The sequence below is a fragment of the Aedes albopictus genome, chromosome 1 (assembly GCF_035046485.1).
Source record: "Aedes albopictus strain Foshan chromosome 1, AalbF5, whole genome shotgun sequence".
In the NCBI taxonomy this organism is placed as follows: domain Eukaryota; kingdom Metazoa; phylum Arthropoda; class Insecta; order Diptera; family Culicidae; genus Aedes; species Aedes albopictus.
In genome coordinates this window covers 329,903,562-329,921,977 of record NC_085136.1, presented here as the reverse complement: position 1 = coordinate 329,921,977, position 18,416 = coordinate 329,903,562, and the positions used below count along the sequence as shown (strand labels likewise).

The following is an 18,416-nucleotide window of genomic DNA, read 5'->3' as shown; positions in this document are numbered from 1 at the left end:
AATTCTTCAAAGTGGAACACATTATTCGAAAAAATATTTGGTAATGGTTGTGCACAATGGTGACCACTATTAAGCCTACCAAATATTTTTTTCGGGAAAAGCTTTGTATTTCATGTAATTCAAGTTTAGACGCATTTCGCCATACAAAATTAAATTGATTTACTCCTGCTGATCAACTGTGGCTGCGCGCAAAGCGGGTAGTCCATTGGACATATTTATTTGCACCGGTATGTTGATAATTTTGGATAAAAGTGCTAGGGAATTGCGCCACTTGGGCGGTGGCTTTTATATTCGTCTGTTTTCCACTATAACTCAGTCAAATTTGAACCAATTGACACAATTTTTGGAATGTGGCGAGATAGGTATAGTATCTACCCGTGTACAACATTTCAAGTCAATTGGTTCAAAATTGACTGAGTTATAGTGGAAAACAGACGAATATAGAAGCCACCGCCCAAGTGGCGCAATACCCTACCTATTTCACTTTGGGAAAACCTTTAATTCTCAACTGAGCCTTACAAAAAAGCTTAATTTCGTACAACTAACATATATCGACCAGAAGATCATTTTCCATTTGGGTTTACCAAACAAGTCCCACCCTAATGGAACACCCAACACGAACGGGATTAAGTCTTTGCGCTTCTGGCTGTTAGCTGTAGCTAGCACCAATAGGTGGTGATAAGCCGTGTTCTACTTCTGCTGGCCGACAAAGGAAATTCCGCAAAAAGAATCATTTTTGCGACTCTTCTTGGACGGAGCACCGTCATCGCAGGCTAGTACTCTGGTTGTCGTCACCATATCATCATCATCGTATTCAACGTAGCCGTGGATGCATACCGTTTTGCGTTGATGTGTTTGTGAATGAAATGAGTCATTTCACTACTCTTCCACTGGCTCTGCCTGCTGTGATGGCTGTGACAGCCTGCCTACTTTGCCCTGCCTCTGCCTGTGCTCTGTTGTGAATCCACAATAATTGCTGATGGGTCCAAAAAATCAACAGTGCACAGAGGGTTTCATATCATGGCCGGCGGGGCATGCAGGTAGATTTATCACTTCTGCGGCTTTCAATTTTAACCAGTACAGATGGTGTCTCTGATAGGTACTAGAATTAGGAAAATAAACCGCTTGAAAGGGGTGGATCTGCGGTAGCGCATCTTGTAAAGGAGATCAAAACAGGCAGATTTTTTAAGGAATCGTCCAAAATTTTTGGTTCAGTCTGCTATGAGCGCTTCTACAGTCTTTTACTAAGTGTTTTCTCTACCAAAGTTAGCATTGCTTTATTAGTGTTATTAGTGTGATTGGTTGTGATATACTGTACCTCCAGAGAATACAGGGAAACGTCCCATACGAAAAGATTTTGGACATGCATAGGCGATCGAATCCAGAACCCTACTCAGCGGATTTCCATTACAGCCGAGGGCGTAACTGCTATACTTAGTAAGTCTTCATAGTATAAATTATTTATTTTATTAGTGTGAAATTAGATGATCTCGAAAATCTTGACAGTGCTATATAGAAACGTACTCATTGAATTTCTTATCCTGCGCTCGAATGTGCAAATTCGTCTTACAAGTGGGCAAGTTGTTTGTTAACAAAGCGTCTATTCTCATTGGCGTAACGTCTCAGGGCGTAACTTGCCTTTTTCTTATTCATTCTCCTAAAGAAACACGAGAAAGAGCGGAATGCAAGAGGGGGCCTGTGCCCATTCTTTCATCCTTCTCTTTCTAGTGTGTGTTTAGGAGAGTGGGCGAGAAAAAAAACTAGCTACGCCAATGGCTGTTTTGCTTAGATAGTTAAGAGGATTGTCGCAACACAGCACAAACGTCAAAGAAAGCACGGTGTAAATCCTTCATCCCAATTTGTACAGCTTATGACATGATCTCGAAAATATGTGTTGGTGATAAAACAGAAGGTGATTTGTTGCGTACTTTTAAACTCGTGAATAATAAATTCTAGATTGAGTTTAAATAAGGGCGAAAGTAACAATATGATCGATTTCTCTTCATCGACTCTCTTCTGCAAATTAAAGTGACAAGATGCAAATAATTCACTCGAACTTTTTTACAGCATCGCAACCTAGCGATTTATGACCAAAAAGTGCAACCATAGAGTAAAGTGGGGCAAAAGTTCGAGTGGGGCAAAAGTTTCTTTTTAAGTTTTTGAGCTCAATTCAAATTATTTCTTTCGGGTGTCAAGGTTGTTCGAAGCCTTTTGGAAAAACAGTGTTTCACTCCAAAAATTATGAAAATTGATCAATATTTCGAAAAGTTATGACAAAATGTTGGTTTTCGATCTAAAAATTGTAGCATGCCATGGTCCTTCCAACGCATGAAATAAAATTGTAATGAAAACAAATTCGATATTTTGTTTTGGGGCGTGACTAGGTATATTTTGAAGATGCTTTAACATGTATAACTTTTTGCAAAAAAGATTTGGAAATCATATTTTACACATAGTGGGGCAAAAGTTCGAATTGTGGGGCAAAAGTTCGAGTCATGTGGCAACTTTAGGTAAAAACCTAAAATTGTGCAAAATGTACATATTATCTCTAAAAATGATGGAATTAGTTAGAAAATTCGATCAAAGTTGAAAAAAAATGTTGTTTTATCTGGATTTGGCGGAAAACTACTAATTTTTGGTGTATTAAATTTAACCCTGATTTGGGTAAAATCCAGATCGAACTTCAAAGTGTATTCTAGTTCCAACATCAAATATTAAGTGGTTTCAGATATTCCTATTACAAAAGTGTCAAAATAGTGTGCTACGGTTAGCGAAATTTCACAAACACTAGATTCGAACTTTTGCCCCAGTGGTGGGGCAAAAGTTCGAATAAGACACACATATACAAAAGGTGTTGTAACTCAAAATTGATAAGACATTTGGCGTAACTTTGTTCAGCAAAATTTTAGCTCATGGATGGTAGAATCAAAACACGGTATTCATTTATTTTAATCTGCTTAGATTTTTTGAAAAAAGTTGAATTTTCAACTAGGGTCGAACTTTTGCCCCACCTTACTCTACTTGCATCTTGTCACTTTAATTTGAAAAAGAAAGCATCGATGAAGAGATCTCGCTCATGTTATTTTCGCTCTATTTAAAATCAATCTAGAATTATTATGAAAACAATATCAAAACTGTTTTTCTCCGGGCTGTTCTTTTCATCATGTTTCTGGCAGGCTTGATAATACTCCTCAAAATCAAAAGAGTTTTGCAAAATGCTCTTGAGTGATATGTTGCTCACTGCCTCGTCAGTGAGGTAATAAAAACCGAGCGAATAAGAAAGCATCGAAACAAACAAGCGTTGATGATTTCGGGTAGAAAAGTGTGTTTTGGTCCTTACCCGTCTTTATTTGTATGGGAGTGGAACTCGCGAGTCCTCTTAGAGTGTGAGTGGACGTGAGAAACACAACAAGCACTTATGAGTGTTGGACGATTTCCACGCTGCGTGACAAGTTCACGCTCGGAGCTGTTGAGGATTTACTTTGTAATTTCTGAGTTGTTAGTTTTCACTAGTCAGAAAATCGCCGAAATCGCCTCCTCACTTCCTCGCGAGGGAATTGTCTGAGGAGGCCTATCTTTTGGCCGCACTGACCACTGATAAAAGTCGATGTTTTCTCCATCAATGCCTTCCAAGAACGAGTCCTTCATGGCATCAGGTTTATAGATTGTCGGCGCGTAAATGTTTACCCAGCAGATTTCCACCTTATAACTCGCTTTATCTGCGTCGATTCCATGTTCTGCCTTATCGACGCCGCTTTGGAAGATGTTGTAATGGGCACCTGATATTCGATGTACAGGTATGTTCCGGTTTGCATCTTGTCACTTCAATTTGAAGAAGAAAAGTCGATAAAGAGAAATTGATCATGTTACTTTCGCCCTTATTGAAACTCAATCTCGGTTGGTTCGTCACTCGATCCTGTTATCTTTTTTTTTGGCAGGTTGCCTTTTGGTTCGCAGCGCTTTCATAGCTTAAGTTTTGTCTAGGAATTTCTAATCCTACGAGGGGCACACTGATTCGGGTTTCAATACGAGACGTTTACATTTTGATGCCCTTGTTAGGGAGCGATTCCCATATCTGATAGTTGATTTTTACCCAAAATATCCTAAGAGTAGACCATAGAAGTGCGACTGCTGAGATCTCATAATGCTCTAAGACACCAGAGCTGTGAATTAAACTTGAGGAGATGCTTACAGGTTAAAATGGGATATAAGACACAAAAAATAAATTTGTTATATTCGTTTTAAATAAAACAATGCACCAGAAATGTTTGATGGGAGCCGTCTAGGAATTTTGACTGGGTGTCTTTAGACAATTCCTGCTGGGTATCCTCCAACAACTTCTGGGAGTAAATACTGGATGAATCGAAACTGGAAATGCTCGAAAAATCCAAATCCTGGAGAAATCTTAGCAAAAATGTGTGTAAATATCTGGAGCAATCCTCGAAGAATTCGCTGGCGGAGTCACAAAAGTAATTTATGGAGCAATTATTGGAAAAACTCCTGAATACTTGTTTAGAGTAATCCCAGCAGCCGTTTTTGGAGGATTTCCAAGAGGAATTCGGGGAAGAATCCATGGAAAAATCCTTAGAGGACTCCCAAGCAGAATTTCCTGGAGCAGTTTTTGGGAAACTCCTAGGAAGAATCGCAAAAAGAATTTCTGGAAGAGTCTCAGGGTAAATTTCTGAAGGAGTTCATAAGGCAATCCCTGGATGATTCATTTGATAGATTTTTGGAGGAATCCCAATGGGAGGAATTTGAAAATGATTTCCTGGAGGAATCCAAGGAGAAATATCCGAAGTAATTGCGGCAAACATTTTTAGAGCGATTCGGAAAAGAATTCCTAGGAATTCCTGATGGGATTTCTCCAGTAATTTTGATGTGATTTCTTTATGGATTTCTCCAATTATTTTTATTAGATGTTTCCTCAAATTTCTGCATGAATTCCTTAAGGAATTCCCACTAAGATTTCTCCACGTATTCTTGTTCAGATTTTTAAGAATTTTCTGCCTGGATTTATTCAGGTTTGCTTTTGAACATCCTCCAGCAGGAGCTCCTCGGATCTAATTAATCACTTCAGCTAAGAATCCTCAATCTTTGCAAAAAAAAACCCGAGGAGTTGCGCCAGAAATCCCATTAGTATTCCGGGAGAAATTCTAAGAGAAATCTCTGGAAGAGTTACAGGAGGAATTTCAAGAGATCCTTGGAGAAATCTATTAAGGAATCATGAAACGAATTTCTGGAGGAATGCCTTGAGGATTCTATTGTAAACTTCTTGAGGAGTCACAAGAATTTTTTTTAAAGGAATTCCAGCAGGCATTCTAAGATAAATTTAGAGCACAATTCCTGAAGAAATCCTTGGAGAAATCCCTGGAGGAACTACAGCGAGAATTTTTGGAGAAGTTCCTGGAGGAATAGTTCTGGAGGCATTTCTGAAGAAATTCATGGTGTAATCCTCTTGAAGTTCATAAATATATACTGGAATGGGATTTCTCCAAAATTTTCTGCTCGGATTCCTCCAAAGATTTTTTCAGGGATTTATTCACGAATTCCTCTTAGAATTCTTTCTGAGATATCTAAACAAATCTTCCTGTGATTCCTTTATGGATTTCTCCAAATCTCTTGAGCGGTTTCTGAAGAAATATCTGGAAGAAATTATGGGAAATATTACTGGAGACCTACTAGCAGGAATTTCTAGAGGAATGGTAAGAAAATCTCTAGATAAACCACAGGAGCAATTTTCGGATCGATCTCTTCAGAAACTTCTAGAGGCGTCGTATTTCATGGATACATTATAGACGCCACCTTTACAAGAATTTCGGGAGGAATCTCTGCAGAATTTCCTGGAGGAATAGCTTTGAATAATGTTTAGCAAAATCACTGCGGAAATTTATAGAGGAATCTCCCCGGAATTCCTCCAGAAACTCCACTTGAGGTTCCTTCAAGAGTTTTTTCGCAAATCGTCCTCCACTTGATCGACCCACCTAGCTCACTGCGCAGCACGTCTTCTAGTACCGTTCGGATGACTCTCGAGAACCATTTTAGTCGGGTTGCTATCCGACATTCTGATGACGTGACCCGCCCACCGTAGCCTCCCGATTTTCGTGGTGTGGACGATGGTTGGTTCTCTCAGCAACTGATGCAGCTCGTGGTTCATTCGCCTTCTCAAAGTCCCGTCTTTCATCTGCACTCTGCCGTAACACCTTCCGTTCGAAAACTCCAAGCGCGCGTTTGTCCTCTGCTCGTATGGTCCATGCTTCGTGCCCATAGAGGAGACTACTGGTCTAATCAACGTTTTATAGATAGTTAACTTCGTGTGACGGCGAACTTTATTCGATCGTAGAGTTCTGCGGAGTCCAAAGTAAGCTTGATTCCCTGCCACAATGCGTCTCTGAATTTCTCTCCTGGTGTCGTTGTCGGCGATCACCAGTGAACCCAAGTACACCCAGTAGTTTCCAAATGGTCCAAATATGTTCATCAACTATGTTCGATGTTGAAGATAAATGTTTACATCAAACAGTGGTTTTTGTGGCGAACCAAAAAGGAAAGCACGCTATGTCCCCTTCCCCGAGGAAACCATGGTTCCCCAAATATCACTGGAAGTCCTGAAGGAATCCAAAGATCCTGCAAGATTCACATAAGGAACATCTGAAGGATTTCCTGAATAGTTTTCAGAAGAATCTTTTGAAGCATTCTCAGAAATAACACTAGGAGGGCTCCCAGAAGGAAGAATAATCTCTTAGCTGATTTCCGGAAGAAACTTTTGGAGAAATTGGAGAAATTCCAAAGGAGACTCTAAGAGAAAATCCAGCAGAAGCTTTTGGAGAAATCCACAAGGAACTCCTGCAAGAATACCAAAAAAAACTTATGAAAGTATTCCAGAATGAACTTAAGGATAAATTCTTGAACGAGTACCAGAAGGGTTTCAAATATCAGAAAAAACTTCTGATGAAAGCCTAGAAAAACTGTTGGACGAATCCCATATATGGGTAAATCACAAAACCAATTCTTGGAAGAATTCCAAGTGGTCTATTGGTTGAAACCCAGAATGAGTTCGTTAACGAATTGTTACAAAAATAAAGGAAAATTAATTATTTTATGGAATTCTGTATCATAATTTCTATTTTATGTTGCTCATTTCGGTATCATAATTACCAACTTTTCCGCATTGGTTCATTCTGCAACTGAAATGAGTTACATAATGAAAACTAGTAGCATAAGGTTCATTATGCAACTCATTTGAGTTGCATTATGAATATAATGCAACCCATATGAGTTGTATAATGAAAAATCATTGCATAAAATTTTGTATGGAACTCGTTGCAAAACTCGATTTTTTCAGCACTCTTCGTATTTATCCAACTCGGCAAGCCTCGTTGGATGAATGTACTACTTGTGCTGAGAAAATCAACTTTTTGCAACTCGTTACATAAATAACTAATAAAGGATTAACATATCGCAACACATGGAACCTTACAAATGCACAAATTAGGAACATCACAAATGGACTCAGCACAACACATAACATAAATGTGCCCAGTTATCCAGATGGGTAACACCTTCCGATCACAGGATGACGAGGTTTCATTTATTGGTTTGGGTCCATCAGTCATCCTGGAATTGTGTTTTAGTCGGCAGTTTGCCTTCTAGTTCACAGCATTTGTTGCTGTATTCATAGCTTGATTTTGTCTAGGAAAACTAATCCTAGTCGGGCATCCCGTTTCGAGGTTCGATACTCGAGATCAACAACTTGAAGCTCGTGGCAGGGAAAGGTTTACATCTCTAGTACTTGACCGCTGCCAGAAATGGCCTAAAAGTTGGCAATCAAAGTAGGATTGCATCTGATGGGCAACTTTTTTTCCAGAACCCTATAAATGTGCATTAAAATTATGGGAATATGTACAAGGTAAAATAAAACATACATCACAAAGAACGCACAAATAATAAACTTTTAACACATTAAACAATTATTCTGTCTTATAATTGTAACAACCCGTAACAGAATTCCGATTTCTGGTGGACCTCCAGGAGAAATTCCCGTCAAAACTCCAGAAGGAATTCAAAAAGGGGCATCTGTGTTGATCTCAGAATAAAATCTTGAAGAAATATCAGATTCTGCGATTTGCTAAAGCTATTCCAGAAGAAACGTCTAAAAAAACTCATGGAAGAATTGCTTCCGGAAGGAAGAAAACATATCTTTTTTTGGTGAGATATCGAAATCGCGTTCCCGCGAATCAAAAACTTGAACCTCGTCAGGTGAAGACAATGTGAATTCTATTGATGTTATCTAATAGGAGGATCTTCTTGCGAATAAAAAAGCTGGATTTTCTGAAGGCATGTAGGGTAAGTGTACCAATTATGGCACTACCTAAGGAAAGCTATTTATACAAAAATAACGAAAAGACCAACGAATGTCATCAGTAAGTTAAAAGACAGCTTAGTTTCCATACTTTACAGGAAAAATATTGAAACGGAGCCAAAACTACTTTTAGTATTGAATACAGCGTGTGCCAATGATAGGAACCCTGTACCAGTTATGGCTACATTTTTTAACTTCGGTTCCTTTTCGCACTATTTGCATGCATTTCTTATGGGATTAGCCATAATTGGTACACTATAGCGAAAAAGGGTGCAAGAAAGGCGAAATTTTAAGGAAAATGATTTATTCCTATCATGATTTGAGGAAAATGTGAAGTTTAAATGAGAGCGACTATCTTTTGTGAACGTGATCTGTTGTTCACATTTTTTTTCTTGTTGAGGTACATCGTTGAAGGGTGAAAATTAACTATGGCGAATAATTGGTACTATAGCTATAATTGGTACACTTACCCTATGATATTTTTTGAATTTCGGCAAAAAAGGCAAGAACTCCTATCAAAACTTTCAGCAAATTACAATTCTTATAAACATATAAGGAAAATTATTTTCAATTATTTTCTCTGGGTATTCTGTTAGTTCTCTAGAATTTTCACCAACTAATTTGAGTAACCCACAAATAATTTGCTTTGGAATGACTTCTTCAAGTCTCGTGTGTTCGTTGCCATCGCTAGAACCAGGAACAGGTTGAAAAAGCTGTTTTCCTTTCCAGCAACTTCAACAGCACATTGTCAATCTATCATAACGCCTATAAACTATGCAACCAAACGAATTGTACCGCTTCATCTTCACAGTAATCAAAACACTATCTGTCACTTTACGCTTGGCATCTATGTACCAATGCGTGAACCCTCTGTCAAAAATAACACTCCGGCATCCTCAACAGCGTGAAGTGGGCAAGCAAATGCAATCATCACTTCCCTTCCTTTCTCCTCATTGACCTACAATCTGACGTAGCAGATGCCATTGTGGCCTTGAAATAGAAGATCACCGACACTCACACACTGAAGACGCCTGTTGATCCCATGCAGCTATATCATTGGTTCCGCTGAAAGCTGATCATTTGAATTCTACAAATCCTCCTGGGATTGTCGAAAATGTCAGTTTATCAGTAACTGCCCGTATAGTAATATCTTCCAAATGCTCCGTCCAAACAAGTCCCTGAAAACCCCTGTCCCAGTAGATTTCACCCTCTTCCACACATACCTACCCTAGTGGTGTGCAGAAATGCGCCACTCATTACAACGACGACGACGACGGACGATTACTTCTTACTCATTCGCGTTGTGTTTGATTAAAAATCGTCACCATTCAAGTCAGCGAATCGGTGCTGATGATTTGTGTTTTACACCTTCCTCCTTTGTCCTGTTGGGTTGCACTTAACGGACGACTCACTCGAATTCAGATGGATAGCTGCTAGCGCTATAAATCGATTTCGATACGCACTCAGCGCAGAAGTTGACGCAAAGCGATAACAACGACGAAATACAACGGCAGAGCGTGCAGAACGCAAATCAGCGGAACTTCAAGGTCGATCGCGACCATCTGTTCGTTCTTTAGAGCTTGGGCGGCGACAATTTCAATTGCGATGCAATAATAGCGATCACATCGTTCGGTGATCATCGCTCCACCAGCTCCAGCCATACCTAAGGTTCAGTTTTCATTCGGCGCACTAATCTCACCAATTGCTCAAACCTACAAGTTTGAGTTGGATTGAGGAGCTACGTCACGTTTTCTCGTTGGCGCGAGTTATGAGTAAGCAGCAGGTGATAAGGTCGCACATGGTATAATTGTTACAATCGCAGTCGGTACGTACATAGCGAGGTTCATATCGCTTCAGTTGAGCCTTTCGTGACGGACGCTGTTTGCGGATATGTTCAGGAGTGTTACTGAAAGATGATTGGCATGGCGGCTGGTTGATTTAATTTGAATTGGGTTGATTTCATGTAGGGTAGAAAATGCGCTAATTCTCGTCATATCAGTTGGAAATAGCCGATTATTAAAGATATTCCAACTAACCTCTGGTAATGATTCATTAGATGAAAATAGCAAAATGTAGATTATTAATAACCAGCTCCAATAGCACTGGAAATCGAAAAATTACGCAAAATTTCACGATCCAATTTCACTATACTTGCGACTTACGACGGCAATCGCAGCAAGCTAAATTGTTCTTCATCGTCGTTCAATTTTCACTTCGCCAGATTCACTTATTCTTTATTACACCAACAAACCTAACCTCAAAATGACTGAGAAGTGTCAGGTTATTTTGACAGATGTAACATGAGCATGAAAAAGACGGCTAAAGTAGAATAAATGATCCGTCTTTTTCGTGCATTTGTGGTCTGTCAAAATGACCTGAGAAGTGTCAACATTTTCATGGCTAGCTTTGTTGGTGTAATGAAGAATTGAACTGAGCTTTAAAAGGGCACTGCATTGTTTTGATTTTGTATGGGATTTGAACGTTTCTTGACCTTGTTGTTCACAAAATTTCTGTAAGAGTGAAAGAGAAGGAGAGAATTTCCTGCAGTGCCCTATTCACACTCCACACATGCTCTGTGGCACTTCAAAGTTGGATTCCACTGCTTCAGAATGCAGCAAAAGTTACGCAATGAATAATGGATTTTCTGCATAGGGGTGGTGGGGGTAAAGTGGACAACCTAAGCATTGTGGTTGTTTCCAGTGGAAATGCGGAAAAATCCATCTGCTTTTCCGAGTAACATGGAAGGTAATGATATACTCTAGAAATCTTGTAAGGGATTACATTAAAAAAAATATTGTTTTCTTTGATTATTTTGTTCACCAAAACGTGCATAAAAATAGCGTGAAAAAAATCGGTGGGGGTAAAATGGACAATCGATGGGGTAAAATGAACAAGTCGTTAAAAGTTATATAACAGCATATTATTTGTATGTTTTTAAATGCAAACTATCAAATTTCATACGATACCTTTATTTTGTTGTTTTCAAACTTTTAATACAAACTTTGAAACACACTTAAAAAATTATTGTAAGAATAGTGTAAAAAACAAGCACTGTTTTGGATGAAAAGGATATTTTGTAGATGTAAAATATTTTTTTATAACTTTTTACTTCAACTATCTCACGACATGTGTGACGGCTGATAATTCTGGAGTTTGAAAAAAAAAATTTGAAATTTTGGAGAAATTTGAACCGATTGTCCATTTTACCCCCACCGTCTGATTAAGTTAAAATTATTTCCAATTTTTTTTTTTTACAAAACTTAATTTTTTTTTTTCATTCGCATATATTCTTCTATGTGGACTTCATTAGTTTAGGGTGTAAAACTTGTAATAATTTGAAAATAACTCACGAAAAAAACCTTAGCAATGATAGGCAGATTTTACATCATTTTCGATTTTTCACGTGATTTTTAAAGTTTTTCTCATTTTGAAGAGGTTTATTTGATTTTAATGTTCAAGATCAGCAAAAGTATAATGATTCATGCTTAGGCATAAACTTCAATCGTTAAAACATTTTAAAAAACAATAAAAGTCATGAAACGGTACCCTGTCCATTTTACCCCACCTGTCCACTTTACCCCCACCACCCCTACGGAACATCTTATTTCACAACTACAGAGAAGGATTTCTTCGTTTCACTGTGATGGCGTTCTATGATCTGGTGGGCAAAAATATTACCGGGGTCGTTATTCAAAAGCTACAAATAACTCAATATAAAAGCTTTCGGGTCAACTGCTTTCTGCTATTTTGAACACATGATTTGATTTGGATTGCGAAGAATTTGACCGACTTTTCGAATACACAACTACAGTCGAATCATAATTTTTGACCATCCTATGTACCATAGTGTGAATGGATCCTTGCTGAAATCCATTCTAGAATTAATTTTAAAAAATCTTTCAAGAGTTCCTGAAAAAAAATCTCCCAGGAATTCTTAAAGAATTTCTTTTACGGACGTCTTTGGAAACTCCTCGTAGATTTAGTTTAAAAAATCATCAAGGAAATCCTTAAGAAATTCAGTCAGAATTCTTTTACAAAATCTTCTAAGGAACCCTCTATAAATAAACTAAGAATTTTCTCCAAGGATTGCTTTAGATATTCTACAAGAGATTATTAGGCAAGTTCCCAAAATTTCTACACATTCCTTTAGATGTTTCTTTAAGACATTTCTCTGCCTGACATTTCTCTCGGGATTTTTTTTTCGGCATTAACAAGATTTTTAGCCCTAAGCTAGTTCATCTCGGGACCAACGCTTTACTTCCTTTCCGAAGGAAGAACTCACATTTTTTTGTGAGTTTGTCGGGAGTGGGATTCGATCCCAGATCATCGCCGTGATAGTCACGTGCTTTAACCATCACACCGGATCCGCTCCACCCCGAGATTTCTTAAAAAAGTCTTAGGAAATCCTTCAAGAATTTTTTCTACTAGTTCTTTCAGAGATTCTTATAATGATTCTTACGGAAAGTCTGGAATACATTTTTGCCAAGATTCCTGTAGAAATTTACACAAAGATTTCATCAGAAATTTTGGCGGGTATTCCTCTGTGTATTTTCTTAGAAACTCCTCCTGTATTTCTTCAAAGCGTACCTCTACGCTTTTTATGGGGGGATTTCTGCAGTGTTTTTTTTTTAAATATGTCAAGAGGTTTTGTTAGGTATTTCACCAGGAATTTCTTCAGGTATTCCTTCTAGAATTTCTTCAGAAAATCCATCCATACAGGGTGTTCAATAAGTTCGGATACACCATATAACTTCAATTAATTTTATATCTGTAATTCAGATTTTCAAAGTAAATGTATTTATTGAAAGGTCATATAACACTGATCAAATATAGCATATGGTTTTGAATAAAAATTTTTTCTACTTTTTTTTATAAGCCTTAGATGTATCTAAAGTTTGTTAGCTCCGGCACGCTGGAATAATTTTCGATAAGTTGCTCAAGCTACAGAAGTCTAAAACGTTGACTTTTGAGTTTACATCTCACTATACTATATTAAAATAACTAAATTAATAGACAAAACCTTTACACTGCTATTTCAGTGATGATATGGTGATAAATTTGCAAGTTTAGTCAAAATGTGCTTAAATCTATGAAAAAAGCATAAAAACATTATATAAAGCCAATTTTGGTTCAAATTTGCCACAATAGGGATATAATCAAGTTTTGGAAAAGATAACTATGGATTAAACTGAGATATAACGCAGCCTTGCTTTTTGACAAAACAAAAATCATTAAACCAGGTACAGCGGCAATTTTAGCAATTTTAAAGATCAAAATAAAATGAGTCCGTATTTCACCCAATCTGAATCTTATAGATTATTTCGTATGGCCATAGTTGCTACCACTAATGCTGAGGACAACAACCTAATTTGATTTAACTTAACACCATTACTCAATAAAAGCTAGACGAAATACCAATGACAGACGTGCGTGCCGGCCAAAAGGAACTTGAGACACATTTTCAATTATTACAAAAGGATAAAGGACAGTTTATTTCAAAACATATACTGTATTTGATCAGTATTATGTGAGCTTTCAATTAATACATTCACTTTGCCAAACTGAATTACAGATGGGAAATAAATTCAATTTTACTGTGTATCCGAACTTATTGAACACCGTGTAGATTCTTAAAATATTCCTGTATTTCAGAAACTCTGTTAGGGTCACATTTATTTATTTTTTTTTAGATTTTTTTTGTAAATTCTAGTAAAATTTCTTCCGCGATACTTTCGGAAATATTTTTAGAGACGTCTTCAAAATTTCTAGTACTACTTCAGAAAGTTTAGCAGGGATTTCTTCAAAAGTTGTTCCCAGAATCTTTCAGAAGTTGTTTTAGCAGTTCCTTCAGGTATTTCTCAAGTTGTTCCTTCAGAGATGCCTAAAGGAATTCATCCATGGAAATGTACCGGTTGAGTGACACTGAAATAGGGGAACCTTGACTAACTAGGAAATGAAACTCCTGCATACGAAGATAAAACACGTGGTGTACAAGACTCTGATTCTTCCGGTCGGTTTACACGGCCATGAATCGTGGACGTTGAGAGAAACTGATCGGAGAGCCTTTGGAGTCTTGCTGCGAAATGTATACCAAGTATATAAAGAGATCGACATAGTGAAGTGTCGTGTTTAACAGACTACGGCAAGCTGGGCACGTAGCTCGTATGCCGGAGGAACGGCAAATTAAACCCATATTCAGTGGAGAACCAAGGAGGGGCCGTCAGCTTCGTAGTATACTGCGCACACGTTGGATTTCTGCAGTTAAGGAGAACCCAAGGACTCTAAACGTGCAGGGTGACTGGAAGTGATTATCCCAGGACAGAGACCAGTCGAGGCGAATGCTTTGTTCGGCGTAGACTCACCGCTACGAGGTTGTAGCCCATCAAGTATCAAGTAGTAGTGTACAAAATATGTATTTGTAAGGTTCTGATTTACATCTCTCTCATTGTGTAATACTCACAAAGTCACAAAATTGAACGTACAGCACGTTTCCGCCACAGGGCTTTGGAAGAAGCAAAAATATGCAATGCATGTTCCGTGTGATGGATGATCTGAAAGAATTTTAGTAAAAAGCGGTCAATTCAATGGGTTTACAGTCTACAGGTGGTCCTAATTGATCGGTGGCAATTGGATTTGAACGAACCTTTAAATACCCCGAGCGGATCACTTTGGCCGATTCAATCTCCTGGTTATCACTTTCTGTAAAACTTGTCTAGCCATTCTCTAGTAAACCTTTTAACTCCATTGTCCTCGCAGTTGTCCCGTTTCCGTTTTTTATCGTCTCATTGTGCGTCAGGCCAAAGTCATGCCTTCTCGAGCAAAGCAGCAGAGAGTATAACATCATCACTATCGTCGTCGTTCGCTGCTCTTCTACCTTCTGCTATATCCATTTAGCAGCGATGGCTGCAAAAGCAAACAACACACAAGTGCTTGTCGTCGTCGCCCGGTTTAATAGAAAAAATGCTTACGGAGTCGTCTAGTCCTACTAGTGCTTAGGACTCCGCCGTAGCTAGAGAAGCATCCAACAAATCCAAAACAAACGGACGTTCAGACAGCTATTTACAAAGGAACTCTATATGTACACAATACAGTTAGTAGGGCTTGATGCAATGCAAAGTGGAAAACACAACTGGTAAGCGAACGAAACATCAACAAATTTAACGAGGACATGGACCAGTGGTTTTCAAATAGCGAAATGCATATCTCTTTTGAAGTTTTTTTTTCTTCTGATATTTTAAAATCGACCATTTCAATGACAAATACTCCAAATAGTTATTTACAACAAGCTACATAACTATTCTGATCTAGAAATTACTTGAAAACTGTTAAAGTAGGGTTACTACTTTTTTGTACACCTACACGCAACGAAAAATCTTACGGAATTCATATAAACCTTATGAATTTTCGCCGTAATCGTATTTATTATATGAATGCTGAAAACTCATACTTTCTGCATTTCCATACGGTATTCTTGTGACATTTGTATTATAATGATTATGGCATAAAACCATATGGTATTTACGAATTCCGTAATTTTTTTGGCTGAGTATAGTCTTATCAATTTTAGAAAACTCCAAAGTGGTATGTCTACAATTCTGGGGAGAACCACTAACGGGGGGGTTGAAAACCCAGCTGCACTGAATGGGCAAAGAAAGAAAGCGCTGGCTCGCTTGCAGCAGAATGACACCGATGGCAGTGATGATGATGATGATGATGGCGACGCGCGGTAGAGGATAATGCAGGGTGGCCACCGAACCGGGAAAAACGGGAAAACCGGGAAAAAGACGGGAATTCGGAACGACCGGGAAAAAAGCGGGAAAAAGCCGGGAATTTGAGATGATTACCGGGAAAATTATTATTCAGAGAAATTTAGTGAAAATATTTGAATTTTTTAAGCATATGTATAAGCAAGCAAAATTTTGAACACAGTGCTCGAGTACGTTGTTATCGCTGGCGTGGGCAGCTTTTTGGTGGTATACCAGTACCAGTTGTTTTATGTGGTTTATGGAAATCATAGCATTCAAACTTGAATTTTGATCTGGCTGTTTCCAGAATGAAATATTTGATCATAGCAGGATAAATATTTCACACAATATGTTCTATTTTCCCGTTCTGTTTTATTGTTTACTACTTATAAACGTTTTATTCCTGGAGGATTCAGGTAAATATACTATTACATATAGGAGGATTCGAGAAAATCTATAATTTTTCCTTTTCTATTATAGATGTGGAAACGCACACCCAAAGAGGATCAAGTTGGGAAAGGAACCAGGCATCAACCAAAAATATTTTGTGCACCTAAACGTTGACCAAACGTTTCCTTTGAACTTTACCCTTCCACTAACACCCAAACTCCCGTGACGCCTAGGCCTGAAAGAATGTAGAGGTCTCTATGTACTTTCATAGGTGTCCAACTAATCTTCCTTTCCCATCCCTCAGCTGCCGCAAGGACGTGGCCAGGACAGTACTCGACCGTTGGAGGATTGCGTCAATCTTGTCTAAGAGTCAGAGATTAGTCCCAAATCTTTGTGCTTTGGTAACGGACAGGAAGGATGCAACCCTCATCCAGGGCTGTACCACCTACGAATTTGTGCGACTTGCTTAATGCTAATGCTAATGCTAATGCTAATATGTATAAGCAAGCAAAATTCAAATAATCGATTTCAAAGAAATCTCTATCAGTTATTTTTTTCTCCGGTACAGGTCGACTCGATTATCTGGAGTCGGGTTCTGATGCTTCTCAAACATATATCTGAGCAACAGAATGCTCTATAGAGCTGGAATTTTGAAATTTTGTCAACCCAACTTTGATTAGAAAACTTCAGCTTCTTATAGCCTTCCATTTCCGAATTATTATTTTGTAAAGCGGCACAACCCAACTCCGGATAATCGAATCCGACCTGTATAGCAATTTTTGCTAAGACTGCATCAAAAATCCGGGTGAAATGTAGTAATCTTGGTTCATTCTTACTATGCCAACATTGAGCATATGCTATGTTCTTCTTTCTGACCTTTAATTTAAAAAATGTTACATTTTTTAAGTTCTCGTTTTAAATAGATCCTGTACAACCTTGCTTTTCTCGAAATTTTGCTAATTTATTTACGAACTTGTATATTTCAAACAAAAGCAATTTTCTAAAACGAATGAAAAACTGAGCAGGTTTATTAAAAAAATAGGGTGATTGCATCAAAAATAATTGTTAAGTGTAGTAAACAAACGTAGTTTTTAAAGTTAGGGTTTTATTGAAATTTAGTTGTATATTACCATAGTATAATAAGGGCATTCACTAAACAGATTAAATAACTGTGTAAGCCATGAATATCTGATTATTGAAATGTTTCATGATATTGCGAATGAAATAATCAAAGATTGCCTTGGCGATCGCTACGTTTCAAAACGTTTAGTTAGTTTAATCCACCAGGGTGCGATGACGTCACATTTTCCATTCCCGCATCTTGTACTGATGTTCAGGGAACCCAAATGCATTGTCAATGGGTCAATTGATGTTGACTGCAAACAATCCTATTGGGTGGGAATAGGGATGTCATATGCGTGGTTTAATCAGTTTACACTGTTTAGTGAATCCCCTAAATGAAATTAATTTGAAGAGAAAGAATTGTGTATTTCGATCAGAATATGTATTTAACGTTCTGAAATAGGTATTATTAACTCTTCAACATCTGTTCATTATGAAATGAAATGAAAGAGGGTCTACTTCTCATGGTTTGCTCTAGAGCACCATCTATTTTCGACTAACTCGAGAAATTTAGATGAATTAGATGCAAAAGTTTTAAGAATATTGTTGTAATCCCATTGATTAAACACCAACTACTCGTTTGAACAATGGAACATTATCGAAAACCAAATAACATTAATCTACAACTTTTTTTTACACTGATTTCACACAATTTTCAGAAAATATTGTTCAGGTATTTTTCGGGAACGCTTTTTTTTGACATAAACATAGTTATCGTAAGAAAAATAGGATTAAAACTTCATATATTTCAGGAAGCAGGCACGTGATTACGTGAAAAGCATATAATTCAAAAAACTAGACTT

The 18,416-nt window shown here is 37.8% G+C and overlaps 1 protein-coding gene across 1 annotated transcript in view; it reads left to right on the top strand.

The window, feature by feature from the left end:
- The window catches only part of LOC109424830 (ras-related protein Rab-1A), a 44,394-nt gene that overhangs the window by 12,835 nt on the left and 13,143 nt on the right, over positions 1 to 18,416 (top strand). The window lies entirely within an intron of this gene.